The sequence below is a fragment of the Nycticebus coucang genome, chromosome 5 (genome assembly GCF_027406575.1).
Source record: "Nycticebus coucang isolate mNycCou1 chromosome 5, mNycCou1.pri, whole genome shotgun sequence".
Taxonomy (NCBI): Eukaryota; Metazoa; Chordata; class Mammalia; order Primates; family Lorisidae; genus Nycticebus; species Nycticebus coucang.
The window spans coordinates 87,911,818-87,922,630 of NC_069784.1; the positions used below are offsets into that span (position 1 = coordinate 87,911,818).

The 10,813-nt window shown below is 44.2% G+C and overlaps 1 pseudogene; it reads left to right on the top strand.

The window, feature by feature from the left end:
- Nucleotides 1-5,417: 5,417 nt before the first annotated feature.
- LOC128585539 (ribosome maturation protein SBDS-like) lies at nucleotides 5,418-9,747 on the top strand (annotated as a pseudogene).
- The last annotated feature ends 1,066 nt before the right edge of the window (nucleotides 9,748-10,813 follow it).

A 10,813-nucleotide genomic window follows, 5' to 3' on the forward strand; every position in this document is an offset into this window, starting at 1 on the left:
TTTTTTGTTTGTTCGTTTGTTTGTTTTTGTAGAGACAGAGTCTCACTTTACTGCCCTCAGTAGAGTGCCGGGGCGTCACACAGCTCACAGCAACCTCCAGCTCTTGGGCTTACGCGATTCTCTTGCCTCAGCCTCCCGAGCAGCTGGGACTACAGGCGCCCGCCACAATGCCTGGCTATTTTTTTTTTTTTTTTTATTGTTGGGGATTCATTGAGGGTACAATAAGCCAGTTGCCTGGCTATTTTTTTGTTGCAGTTCGGCCGGGGCCGGGTTTGAACCCGCCACTGTTGGTATATGGGGCCGGAGCCCTACTCACTGAGCCACAGGTGCCGCCCTTTTTTTTGTTTGTTTTTTATTAGAGACAGAGCCTCACTTTGTCACCCTTGGTAGAGTGCTGTGGTGTCACAGCTCACAGCAACCTCCAGCTCTTGGGTTTAGGTGATTCTCTTGCCTCAGCTTCCTGAGTAGCTGGGACTGCAGGTGCCTGCCACAACACCTGGCTATTTTTGTTGTTGTTGCAGTTTGGCCGGGACCAGGTTCGAACGCGTCACCCTCAGTGTATGAGGCCTGCGCTTTACTCACTGAGCCACAGGTGTCGCCCACTATTTGTTGTTTTAAGAGATTCTGTTGTTGGAGCGCCTATCCAACCTTCTCTGAGGAAAAGGAAGTTTTGATAGGGATAGAAATAAGAAAGGGGAGAATAGGTGAGTTTTAAGGAACATAGGGCACTTTGGAGTACTGGGTAGCCCTAGCTGGCTAAAGGTTGTATGAAGGCTCTGTGTGTTTGCAGATGGCTTATTTCGAGTTTCTTGAAGACTGGCTCAGTGCCTAGGAAAATTCGAAGCTTTCTACTTCCTCCTACAAGTAGGATTGTACTTGTTTTCCCAGACAGGATGTTTAGGTTCCTTAATTCAGACCCTGACAGAGAAGCTCCTTTATACAAGTGCAAACCAGTTATGTTGTAATGTGGGTTAACTGTAATTTGTTACATGAAGTAGCAGTGCTTTTGTTAATTCCATGCCAAAGAACTCCTCCATGCCTCTGTGTGCGTTCATTTAGGTGGGCTTGCTCAGGTGCAGGTCAGCTGTGCCGACACGAAGCGAGAGTTGGAACCTCAGTTTTACCTTCTGTGTCCTTTACTTTTTCCTGTGAGTCATTCCCTAGCTTTTCCTCTCCCTCTCCCTTTCCAAATGGCTAATACTGTCTTCTCAGGAAAATGAAAGAGCTGGTATCACATTTTGCTTGATTACACATTTACTCTAAGTCCACACTGTCTTTTTTTTTTTTTTTTTTTTTTTGAGATAAAGTCCTGCTCTTGTCTCTCAGACTAGGGTGCAGTGTTGTAACTAATTTACTGCAACTCAACTCCTGGGCTCAAATGATCTTCCTTCTTGAGCTTCCTGAGTAGCTGGGCCTTCAGATGTGTGCCTCCACACCTAGCTCATTTTTCTTTATTTTGTAGAGATGGGGTCTTGCTTTTGTTCAGGCTGATCTTGAACTCCTAGACTCAAGCACCCCTCCTGCCTCTGCCTCCCAAAGTGCTAGGATTACAGCCATAAGCCATAGTGCCTAGCCCTACACAGTCTTTTATCTGAGGGAAGGTATTTGCATTTTATTTCTATATGAGGGGAAAAGGCCAAAATGCTGCCTTTTGCAAGTAGGAGAGCTTGAAAAGGGCATCAGATACGACTGCATAGTCCTTCCCCAACGCCTGACCCCTGACTGGTGTTGCTGATGCTGGGGTGATAGTGATTTAGGAGGCACAGCAATGGGTCCTTCTCAGCAGCCGTAGAGGAGCCTGCCATTTCTGGACCCCACTGCGTCAGGAAGAGTACCTGACAATGCTCAGTAACTCAACCAACCTTAACCTAAAAATGGCCATGTTTTCTGTGTGTGGGACATTTTGAGGTGGTTTTTTGTTTTTAATCAATAGCCCTCTTGTTTAAGGGGTGATACATCTCTTTGTTTTCTATGTAATTTTTATATCAAGCTAGAGTAATAAGTATTGGAATACATTCCCTTTGCTAATAAAAGTCTTATATTACTGAAATCTAACAAAGACTGTTCTTGGAAAGTATTGTGGTGTTGAACCATCTGGAACCCCTGATTCATTGTTCATATCACTGTTTTTGTGGAAACCACATTCTAATTTCCAGTTGTCCTTGAACTTGAGACTACAATATCTATAAATTGGAGACTGTATATTCATTTCAGTGAAGGTAGTGAATTGCCTTAAGTTTTACCTAACTTTGGATTTTGGTAGATGAAGAAAGCAGCTTAACTTTTTTTATACCAAGCTGCTTGTATTTTTTTCTAGAATGTTAATACTAAAACCAATAATTTATGATTTCATGAAATTCTGTTCCTTTTTTAAGGAAATCGAATGTAGAGATGTTAGTCAAGAAAAAAATGGAGAAAAACCTTACTCCAAGTCAGTTTTCAGTTATGTGATTATCTAGCTGCTGCTGCTCTTTCCTTCCTTTCAGTTATATTTTTAGCTATTTCAGGTTCACTCCACCCCCGCAAAAGGATTCAAAAAAGCTTCAAGATGGAAGAAGTTGGCTCAGCGTCTGTAGCTCTGCGGCTAGGGCACCAGCCACATACACCAGAGCTGGCAGGTTCAAATCCAGCCCAGGCCTGCCAAACAACCATGACAACTACACCCCCCAAAATAGCTGGGTGTTGTGGTAGGCGCCTCTCTTGCTCAGGCAAGAGAATGGCTTAAGCCCAAGAGTCTGAGGTTGCTGTGAGCTGTGACGCTACAGCACTCCACTGAGGGCGGTATGGTGAGACTCTGTCTCAAAAAAAAAAAAAAAAAAAATACAGGGTCTCCATTATGTTCTTAATAGATCAGAAAAATAGTCAAAAAACATTCCACAACTTCATTTAAGGCAAATGTATCCAAGCATACACAGAGGGTGCCAAAAAGTATGGTGCACATTTTAAGAAAGGAAAAGCTGTATTAAATGTGTAATAGACTCAAGTCACCTTTGACTTCTGTAATTACAAGAGATGCTCAGCTTGACTTGTATTCATCTTTTATTATTGGTATAATTACAATTTTAATACAGTGTTTTCCTTTCTTAAAATGTGTATATACATTTTGTGGCACCCTCTGTAAACATGAAATCATATAAAATACTCCACATCCACTGAAATTAGGTACTATGAAAAAGATGAAATGGGCTTGCTTGTGGGTTATTTATGCAGTGAGAAGAAAGTTACTTTTTAGATACCAACAACATGAGTTCAAATTTATAAACAGCAAGGATATCACTGTGTCCTACACCAGTTAGGCACCCTGGCAATTTTAACTGTCTGTGCCATTCTGCGTTTTTGTTTTTTTTCCATTTCAGAGCCCTTTAGGGAAGTGTTTTAAAATATAGCATAAATGCATTTTTTAATTTTTATTTTATTTAAAGTCTCACTTTATCGCCCTCAGTAGAGTGCCATGTTGTCACAGCTCACAGCAACCTCTAACTCCCGGGCTTAGGTGATTCTCCTGCCTCAGCCTCCCAAGTAGCTGGGACTACAGATGCCTGCCAGAGAGCCCGGCTATTTTTTTGTTGCCGTTTGGCCAAGGCTGGGTTCGAACCTGCCACCCTCAGTGTATGGGGCCGGAGCCCTACCCACTGAGCCACAGGCACCACCCGCATAAATGCATTTTAATTCCGTTCTTACTATACTTCCTTTAAATAACTTTTGCTCTCTCTCCCCCAACCTATCTCATTCCCCCACACACTCTAGGAATCAGAAAGTAGATTCCAGATTCCACAGGCTCTGTGTAGCTCCTGCTTTTGAGAAGGGAAATGGCAAAGCATCTAGAACTCAGCAGTTCAGGCTTTTAGCTGAGCAAGGATCAAAGCGTCTGGGCTTTTAAGTGCTTTACTGGATTGGGATTGAGTCTGCCAGCTCAAAAATACCCAGGTTTCTGTGGGCTCAGCAGCAGAGTGGCAGATGTTATCTGTGAGACCTGTCCTCCCACCAAACTGGAGCCAAGGGCTGAACAGGTGGCATCTGCAGTTGCCAGATTGTGGAGTACAGGAAGGAACCCGCAATGGAGCTAAAGCAGAGGCTTGTGTTCAGGTAGCTCCCTCTGTCAGACAGTCCAGGTGTGCTCTGAAAGGGTTTCCTAGAAGGCAACATGAGACCCACTGCATTTGAGATGGACCGAAGATTTACAGTGGCTTGAGCTGCTTAATTTCCCAATCTCTTCCCTAGTTGCCCCAGAGTGTCTTTTTAAAATTATTTTTTAATTATTATTTTTTTTTGAGACAGAGTCTCGCCTGGTCACCCTCAGTAGAGTGCGTGGCATCACAGCTCACAGCAACCTCGAACTGTTGGACTCAAGCAACTCTCCTGCCTTTGCCTCCAGGGTAGCTGGGACTACAAGTGCCCCCCACAATGCCTGGCTATTTTTTTTTTTTTTTTTATTGTTGGGGATTCATTGAGGGTACAATAAGCCAGGTTACACTGATTGCAATTGTTAGGTAAAGTCCCTCTTGCAATCATGTCTTGCCCCCATAAAGTGTGACACACACCAAGGCCCCACCCCCCTCCCTCCGTCCCTCTATCTGTTTCCCCCCCCTAACCATAATTGTCATTAATTGTCCTCATATCAAAATTGAGTACATAGGATTCATGCTTCTCCATTCTTGTGATGCTTTACTAAGAATAATATCTTCCACGTCCATCCAGGTTAATACGAATGATGTAAAGTCTCCATTTTTTTTAATATGCCTGGCTATTTTTAGAGATGGAGTCTCACTCTGGCTCAGGCTGGTCTCAAACCTGTGAGCTCAGGCAATCTATCCGCCTTGGCCTCCCATGTGCTAGGATTACAGGCGTGAGCCACCACGCAAGGCCCCAAAGTCTCTTATATGACAAAGCAAATGGCACAATGACAGAGCAGAAACATCTCTTTAGATCACAACCTGCAACAATACCTCTGGCCCTGCCTTCCAGAGGCAGCCCTGGGTTTGTAGCTCTCGGTGGGGGACGGGGAAGAGCATGAGAATTATTTGCCGTCCCTAATACGCCCGGTCTCCATTCAGCTCCTCAGGTAAATCTAGTCTATATCACATATGAATTTTGCCCCCTGCACCTTCCTCCATTCAAGGAGATGTTGGGGAAGGATTAGAATCTTCCAAAATAGTAAAGTTGAAATGGGAGGGCCACAAAAGCAGGACTCTGGATGCGGAATCCACATGGGCTGGGGAATATGAGTTGTAGGCAGTGGGTAGTGCAGAGTTGGGGAAGAAGTTGACACTAAAGGAACCCACAGGCCCTCCCTGGATACTGAGAGCTCAGCTGAGATTTAAAAAAACAAGGACCCAATTAAAGACAGGGCAACCGGGCATGGTAGCACATGCCTGTAGCTCCAGCTACGAGGGAGACTGAGGTGAGAGGATCGCTAGATGGAGCTCAGCATGGGCAAAATAGTGAGACCCCATCTCTTAAAAAAAAGTACAGTGTGGAAAATGGGCAACACCAATTACCCATACAGTCAGCCAAAAGAACTCTTAAAATGATAACTCACTTTTGCAAGAAATGCAAAAGGCAATATATGAGGTTTTGTTTTCTGGTAGTAGCAGTAACATGACAAAGAATTAAAAAAGGTGAACTGATAAGGCAAGTGGTATGACAGTGGCTCACACAATTCTATGTTATTTCCATTCTTAGAAAATGAGAGGAGTAGTCATTGTGGTTGATAAAGTGTGGCACTAGAAAGTAATTCTGTCCTGGGCGGCGCCTGTGGCTCAGTGAGCAGGGCGCCGGCCCCATATACCGAGGGTGGCGGGTTCAAACCCAGCACCGGCCAAACTGCAACAAAAAATAGCCGGGCGTTGTGGTGGGCACCTGTAGTCCCAGCTACTCGGGAGGCTGAGGCAGGAGAATTGCTTAAGCCCAGGAGTTGGAGGTTGCTGTGAGCTGTGTGATGCCATGGCACTCTACCGAGGGCCATAAAGTGAGACTCTGTCTCTACAAAAAAAAAAAAGAAAGTAATTCTGTCCTAACCTCAATGACAGAGACTCAATCCCAAACGTGCGCGGGGCAGTTAATCTGGAAGGAACCGTGGGGAAGTGAAGCGAGGCAGAGAACTGGCAACGTATCTTTTGATTTTGATCCTGGCAACATATTAGAAAGAATTCTTACAAAGGTGTCTTGTGAGGTCTTTCCTAGAATGGGAGGTATCCAAGCATGATGTGAGCTGGTAACATTTGTAAAATCAAAAAAAATTAAAAAATTGAAAGCAGTGATTGCTGGGCTGGGCGCAGTGGCTCACGTCTGTAATCTGGGAGGCTGAGGTGGGTGGATTGTCAGACCCCACTGGTTCAAGACCAGCCTGAGCCAGAGCAAGACCCCATCTCTAAAAATAGCAGGGTATTGCAGTGGGCGCCTGTAATACCAGCTACTCAGGAGGCTGAGGCAAGAGAATTGCTTGAGCCCAAGAGTCTGAGGTTGCTGTGAGCTATGATGCCACAGCACTCTACCAAGGGTGACAAAGCGACACTGTCTCAAAAGCTCACAGCAACCTCCGCTCCTGGGCTTAGGTGATTCTCATGCCTCAGCCTCGCAAGTAGCTGGGACTACAGGTGCCCACCACCATGCCTGGCTATTTTTTTGTTGCAGTTTGGCTGGGGCCGGGTTTGAACCCAACACCCTTGGTATATGGGGCCAGTGCCCTACCCATTGAGCCACAGGCATTGCCCCTTAAGTTCTTTTTTATTGCTGCTGTTGAGGTTTTGTTTCTTTCTACCTTTTTTTTTTTTAAAAAAGAAAATCTCTCTTTCTTTCTTTCTTTCTTTTCTTTTTAAAAGTAGAGTCTTACCTTACACCCAGACTGGAGTGCAGTGGCCTGGTGATTGCTCACTGCAGCCTTAAATTCCTGGGCTCCAACAGTCCCCCTACCTCAGCCTCTCGAGTCACTAAAACTAAAGGTGTAATCCACTGTACCCGGCCTTACATGCTTTTAACAATGGGCACGTTTAAAAGTATATGTATATATATACATATGGATATGTGTGTATGTGTGTGTGTGTGTGTGTGTGTGTGTGTGTGCGGTGTGTGTGTATAGTTTTCTCTCTCTTTCTTTCTTTCTTTCTTTTTTTTTTTTTTGTAGAGACAGTCTCACTGTACCGCCCTCGGGTAGAGTGCCGTGGCGTCACATGGCTCACAGCAACCTCTAACTCTTGGGCTTACACGATTCTCTTGCCTCAGCCTCCCGAGTAGCTGGGACTACAGGTGCCCGCCACAACGCCCGGCTATTTTTCTGTTGCAGTTTGGCCGGGGCTGGGTTTGAACCCGCCACCCTCGGCATATGGGGCCGGCACCCTACTCACTGAGCCACAGGCGCCACCCTCTTTTTTTTTTTTTTTTTTTGAGACAGAGTCTCACTATGCCGCCCTCGATAGAGTGCCATGGTGTCACAGCTCACAGTAACCTCAAACTCCTGGGCTTAAGTGATTCTCTTGCCTCAACCTCCCAAGTAGCTGGCACCTGCTTCAACACCTGCTATTTTTTTTTTTTCTGCAGTTGTCATTGTTGTTTAGCAGGCCCAGGCCGGGTTTGAACCCAGCAGCCTACCAGCCTGGGTGTATGTGGCTATTGCTCTACCTACTGAGCTATGGGCACAGCCTAAAAGTGAATATTTTTTAAAAATTTAAGTATTCTGGGCGGCGCCTGTGGCTCAGTGAGTAGGGCGCCGGCCCCATATACCGAGGGTGGTGGGTTCAAACCCAGCCCCGGCCAAACTGCAACCAAAAAATAGCCGGGCGTTGTGGCGGGCGCCTGTAGTCCCAGCTGCTCAGGAGGCTGAGGCAAGAGAATCACCTAAGCCCAAGAGCTGGAGGTTGCTGTGAGCTGTGTGACGCCACGGCACTCTACTGAGGGCAGTAAAGTGAGACTCTGTCTCTACAAAAAAAAAAAAAAAAAATTTAAGTATTCCTTGAAAGACTGAGAAAAAAGTGTGTTATCTCGTTTCAGTTAAATAACATCTTCTACGACTACTATAAAAGAAAGCATGAGAAATGTTATAATAAATAAGGGGAACTGATCCTTCAGTGTTTACCCAAATGTGTCCATTTAAAAATAATAACGGTCAGAGTGGGAAGGAGCAGATCCAGAGAGAAGCGCTGTCTAGAAACGAGTGGCATGGAAGAGAGAAAAGGGGAGAGTCAAGAAGGGAGCGAAAGAGACTAAGAGCAACATCAACCAAATGCAGTCTGGGCCAATATGGATCTCAATTAGAGCAAACCAGCTGTAGGGGAAATTCCAGGAAAAAGACCTTCATGAAGTTCTACAGACCCACTCAGTGTTTGTAAATATTTCTAAAGGTCAGGTTGCAAAGAAAGATCTCATCAGTGCATTTAGAACAGATGACCAAACTGAAAGCTGTAAGCAGATTTTGACCAAAGGAGAAGTTCAAGTATCTGATAAAGAAAGGTGTACACAACTGTAACAGAAGTTTAAGGACATTGCAACTATTGTGGCAGTGAAATGTGTGAACCCTGAAACAAAGCGACCATACACTGTTATCCTTATTGAGAGAGCCAGGAAAGACATCCACTATTCAGTCAAACCCAAGAAGAGCACAAACAGGAGGCTTTGGAAGTGACGAGAAAATGAAGATACAACGTGCTCATGTGGGGCTTCAGTTCATTCTTCCAGTGAATGAAGGGAAGAAGCTAAAAGAAAAGCTTAAGCCACTGATCAAGGTTAAAGAAAGTGAAGACTATCGTTTCAACAGTTAGAAATTGCATGCCCGATCCACCCAGGCTGCTTCAGAGAAATTGATAAGCTTATAAAAAAAAAGGAAACAAAGGGCGGTGCCTGTGGCTCAAGGAGTAGGGCGCTGGTCCCATATGCCGGAGGTGGTGGGTTCAAACCCAGCCCAGGCCAAAAATCACAAAAAAAAAGGAAACAAAAGGCAAAGGTTCTTTGGAAGTGCTCAATTTGAAAGATGTGGAAGAGGAAGAAGATGAGAAATTTGAATGACATCCCTCAATCTCACCAGCCATAAAATGCTGAAGTGTATTTGTTTCTGATAGCATGGCTTCATTTCTGCGATCTGCCACATAGTTGCTCAAACTGACATGTTCTATCTTTTTGTTAACCATGTACACAAAAAAGACTTTCCTACGTAAGTATTATAAGGTGGGGATGATTTAATTTTAAAGTGGAGTCTAGGCTCGGCACCTGTAGCTCAAGCATCTAGGGTACCAGCCACATACACCCGAGCTGGCAGGTTCAAATCCAGCCTGGGCCTGCCAAACAACAATGACAACTACAACTTAAAAATAGTCGGGCATTGGGGCAGGTGCCTGTAGTCCCAGCTACTCGGGAGGCTGAGGCAAGAGAATCGCTTATGCCCAAGAGTTTGAGGTTGCTGTGAGCTGTGACACCACAGCACTCTACCCAGGGTGACAGCTTGAGACTCTGTCTCAAAATAAATAAATAAATAAATAAAGTGGAATCTAAAAGCAAAAATGAAAAATCCAAGGTTAAAAGCCCAGAGGAGCATTTTGCTGCTGTCTCATGCCTTCATAGCTTTTGAAAATGAAGTTTTCATTTCAAAAGTTTGAGTTATTTGAGGATAAAAAGTTAAAGTTTGTACAGTATAGTGAGAATATTTCAAAGATATGTCCATTTGACAAAAGGGGATTATTTGCTGAAAAACAAAACATAAGGTATCTTAGTTCTACTTAATGAAATTTGTGTATAGGGGTAACTGTCATGTCCTGACATAAAGCTTGGATGATGACTTCCTGATTATCTGAAAGAAAGATATACAATGACTGTGCAGAAATTAAATAATTTTCTTTCTTTTTTCAAGTCAATTCGGCTCTAACCTGGCCACATATTTATTTTGGCTCTTCTTAGCTTTTATTTCACAAGGTCTCAAACTAATTAGCTGAGTATAATGGACTGTACGTGCGAGTCATACATCAGTCAGATGTTTGTAACTCGGGAACTTGTTGTAATAGCCTGTGTTTGTAAGTGTGAGCTATGCATAAGTCAGATGTTTACAACTCAGGGACTGCCTGTATATGACACCTTAGTCATCGCCTTGGTAAATACAACCAGTATCTGCCTAAAGACAGATTCTCCAGAAGAACTCAGCATCAATCCTGTCTCCAGGGAGTTACAGCAACCAGGGAAATTTTATTTAACAAGATGGAGAAGGAAGAATGAGACCCTGTCTCTAATAAAAATAGAAAAAAAATTAGCCAGGTGTTGTCTCAAAAAAAAAAAAAGAGGGAGAAAAAATGAGGAGAAAACCCCTGACAACTGCCATGAGAAGCCTAGTGCTTCATCCTTCCCTGATCTCCCTCAGGACTGGCCGTAGGTTTCCATAGTCACCAGGTAAGAGTGCAGGTGGATTTTTAGTACCGCATAATTTTTTTGTTTTTTTTTGAGACAGAGCCTCAAGCTGTTGCCCTGGGTAGAGTGCCATGGTGTTACAGCTCACAACAACCTCCAACTCCTGGGCTTAAGTGATTCTCTTGCCTCAGCCTCCCAAGTAGCTGGAACTATAGGTGCCCATCACAACACCCAGTTATTTTTTTAGAGATGAGGTCTTGCTCTGGCTCAGGCTGGTCTCGAACTCGTGACCTCAGGCAATTTACTCACTTCCGCCTCCCAAAGTACTAGGATTACAGGCTCAGCGCCACCTATATAATTTTGTGACATGATAACTTAATAAAACACATCTTTGATTATTCATTTCTTGTATAGAAGACTATTGTCTATTCAGGGTTATCAGTAGGAACTAACTAGCAGCTTCTTTGTCATGAGAAGGGTAACTAGTTCT